This window comes from Aptenodytes forsteri, unplaced genomic scaffold (assembly GCF_000699145.1).
Source record: "Aptenodytes forsteri isolate BGI_AS27 unplaced genomic scaffold, ASM69914v1 Scaffold384, whole genome shotgun sequence".
Taxonomy (NCBI): Eukaryota; Metazoa; Chordata; class Aves; order Sphenisciformes; family Spheniscidae; genus Aptenodytes; species Aptenodytes forsteri.
The window spans coordinates 1,230,694-1,234,245 of record NW_008794952.1 but is presented as its reverse complement, the minus strand read 5'-3'; positions in this window follow the sequence as shown (position 1 = coordinate 1,234,245).

The window sequence follows — 3,552 nt, the reverse complement described above, 5'->3', positions numbered from 1 at the left end:
ACTTTTAACTTTTTTTTATCTACAAGTAATATTTTTCGTTGTAATTGAGTATTAAACATTATTGTCCTAGTTATAGGAGAACACAGGTTCAGATAATGGGAGTTTACAAAGACCAGTATTTCAGAACAAATGTTTTTGTTGTGAAATTTCACTTCTCAGGGTGCATCTGTGTTTATCTCCTCTTTTTCTTAGAGATCCTTCTTGTTTGTTTTTCACTGTAAATAGAATGGGATGTGGATGAAACGATAGCCATTGTGCCTTCAAACTGGTAAACTTGGTAAATAATATAGTTTCACTTCTACAGCATTAGTGAATCAAATAAGTGTTTTTGTAATTATGTATATGTAAAGGATTTCATTCTCTGTTGCTTTTTAGGTAGTATAAAGGAGGTTTAAATTGACGTTTTGTTCATACTAAAGGATATTTTTTCTTATGTTGTGCCTTCTGTTTGAAATTGTTTTGGTCAGGAATTCTCTATTGTCACTTGAAAGATAAATTGAGGTCTGCTTTTTATTTGGACTATTTAAAACTTAGCTGTTGCTAACACATAGTTCAAATAGCTGAGAAATAATTGGGAAAGACTTCCATCTGTAGTTGTAGACTTTAACCTTCAATCAGTGGGCAAGAAGCTCTTTTAGCTATGGCTTTATACCTCCAAGAAGTCTTCCAGCAAAGAGAGGATAGACCAGACTTGACATTTCTAATATTTCCAGGGTAAAGAAAACAACATGCTTTCAGACCTTCCTTCTACATCACAAAGAAGCAAGAATAGATCACTGTCTGTCTAGTTCTATTATTTTATACTTGTGTGTATATCATTTATACATATGTATGTATAAATGATATATATGCACCTATATGTTTGTGTGTATATATGAACATTTTTTGTATGTGTGTACATACTTATAACTCTCAAAGTTTTTCATGTACGAATTACTTTTGTGAAGTGAATGTAGTAGCAAAAGGTGTTTCATAGCAGTTCTGTTTTCAGCTGTTGTTTTACTGTACCTGGAGACTGAATTCCTCTCCGCTCGTGCAGCAGGAAAAGCCTGGGCAGGAGGTGTGCTGGATTTCCTGGGTTGCTTTGCCGAAGTGCCTTTTGGTTTGTCTACACGTGAAAGGTGTTACAGGGTATGGTAGAGTGTGAATGCAAAGTCCAATAACTACTGTGGACTGTCTCCCTGTGAAGCAGTCATATAGAGGGAAATTTGTTCTAGTTTCATTTAATCCAAAATGAATGATGCCAATTCCTCAGTTGGAAGAATTTAATTATTCTGGAATTGGGTCGTCATCTCCAACGTCCCTCAGTCATGTTATCTAAATTCTGCTTTTAAGGGTATTCCATTTTTTTATCTTGTCCTTTGATCTTGTCTGTCTTTCTGAAGCATTGTAAAAGATGTGCTTTGGCAACAGATGTTAAAAAAAACATTGCTAACATGTCCAAAAAAAGAGGCTTGCTCTGAAGTGCTCCTGTTCTTAGACTAAAGGGGGGCTTCTGTACTATCTGTATGAAATTGGTGTGAGATGGCATGTAGGTAGATATGTCATTCTTTTGGTCATTTTAAAAATTAATATGATAATTTTACCATTTAAAGCATCTTCCCAACTCTTGAAGGCTTCGGTTCAGTAGGGTACTTTTATTCATAATCCTGAGCTGTCTGGCTAGATAGCTCTATGGAAATGGATGGTGTTTCTGTTGTTTAAATTATGCACATGATTAAGTACATTAGTGAGCAGGACTTATATGAAGAACAGTTTTGCGTAGGAGTTTGGACCTTATAAACCCCATGTACTTGGAAGTCCAAATTTCAGACAAAAAAAAAAAGGAAGACTGATTCTTTCCTTTGGGCTCTCATGCCAGCTTTTCCAGATAGAAGATGTCCAGTAATCATGGTACACAGTGAGTAGAATTCATCTCACTGAATGTTAGCTCTCTGAAAGTTAGACATCTAGTTTAAGGCAGGAATCTGGGCACCTCTAGAGAGCTATTAATCTCCTCCTAAGGTAGATATTTAAGGAAAGTAGAATGAATCATTTTCTGGAGAGCCTCTCTGGAGGCTGTGGAAGCTGTGATTTAGCTCAGGTTAGATACTTCGCTTTAGAATACTGAACTGAGCTTCATTCCATCCAGCGTTGTACTACCTGTCTTGGAATAGCAAAAAACAAGACCAGAACAACATCCATCCCCAAACCTCAAAATCCATCCGGAAAGAAGCAAATTAGAGAGATGCTGACAACTTGAAAAATCAGTGTTTTAAATGCCAAGATCTACTTCTGCCCCTGAGTCCCTTGCCAATGCCTGTGGTATGTCTTTTTTTTTTTTTTTTTTTTGGTGGAAATGTATCCCCTTTCCCTGTTTTAAAATCTCATGTACCTAACTAGCTATATGGATAGTTCTGTAAATGCATGAAATTAATGGGAAAACGTAATTAATGTATTGCAGCTATTTTGATAATCTTTCATATTGCTATAATTAAGACTATGACTAGTTTAACTGCTCTCTTGTCATCAGAAATGTTACCCACTGTGCATTTGCAAAAATTGTATGTTTAGTCCTGGTTCTTACTGTGTGTACTTATTGCATCTTATGGGATATGTTTCCCGCGTCACATCTGCAGGACTACTAAATTTACAAAAACTAGATAAAATGTAGCATTTTATTATATGGAGTATGGGGGTGACTTTATATATTGATTTACATGTTCATTGTTACTCTTTTGCAATGATTCCGTAAGGTGTAGCTTTTGAAATGACTAGGCTAGAAATTCCTGGTTTAATGCATCTGTACATGCTGTGTTAGATACAGTCAACATTTTTCCCAAATGAAAGCATTTGTCCTTCACTGAGATGATAATTTCTGTGATTTTAGGATTCTGACTTGACAAAGAAATCCAAGAAGGGGCTCTTTATTAAATAGTACCAGGCATGGGACATGTTGTGAGAACTGACATGAGGAAGGGCTGAGGCATGAGTCTTGTGTGTTACAGATCCTCATGATCTTCAAAGAAGGGCCTTGGCAAGAGGTGGCTTTTTTTAAGATTTGGCCTCAGTAACAGCTAATGGACTTCTTTAGCTAATGGACTAAGTACTGTTATTTTAGTTTGAGTAGCTCTAGTTTCTCCCTGTCTTGTTTTCATTTAAGAATGATAAATAGCACAATTAGGACAGACATCCTAAATTGGAGACGATCCTTTGTGAGGAATGAAGTGTTTTCTCTGGCATGTTTTGTTCCCCTTTTGTAAAAACAAACAAATAAAAAACCCCTCAACTACTTGAAAGCTCTCTCTTTTTCCTTGGATACTGAAGAAATGCAAATGTCAAGAAAGTTGAGAAAAGAAGCAAAGGAGACTTACCCGGATTTATCTGGAAACTCATGAAAGGGTGGCCGGAGCTATTAATAGACGTGAGGAAAGTAAATGCATTGTTCTAGGTCAGCTGTTATCTTTCCCAGAAATTTAGTTTCCCATATAATTTCACATGCTCATACTTCTAAGTGAAGATTTAGCATTTAGATGCTCTTAATACTGACCTTTCATATACGTGCTTGTGCAG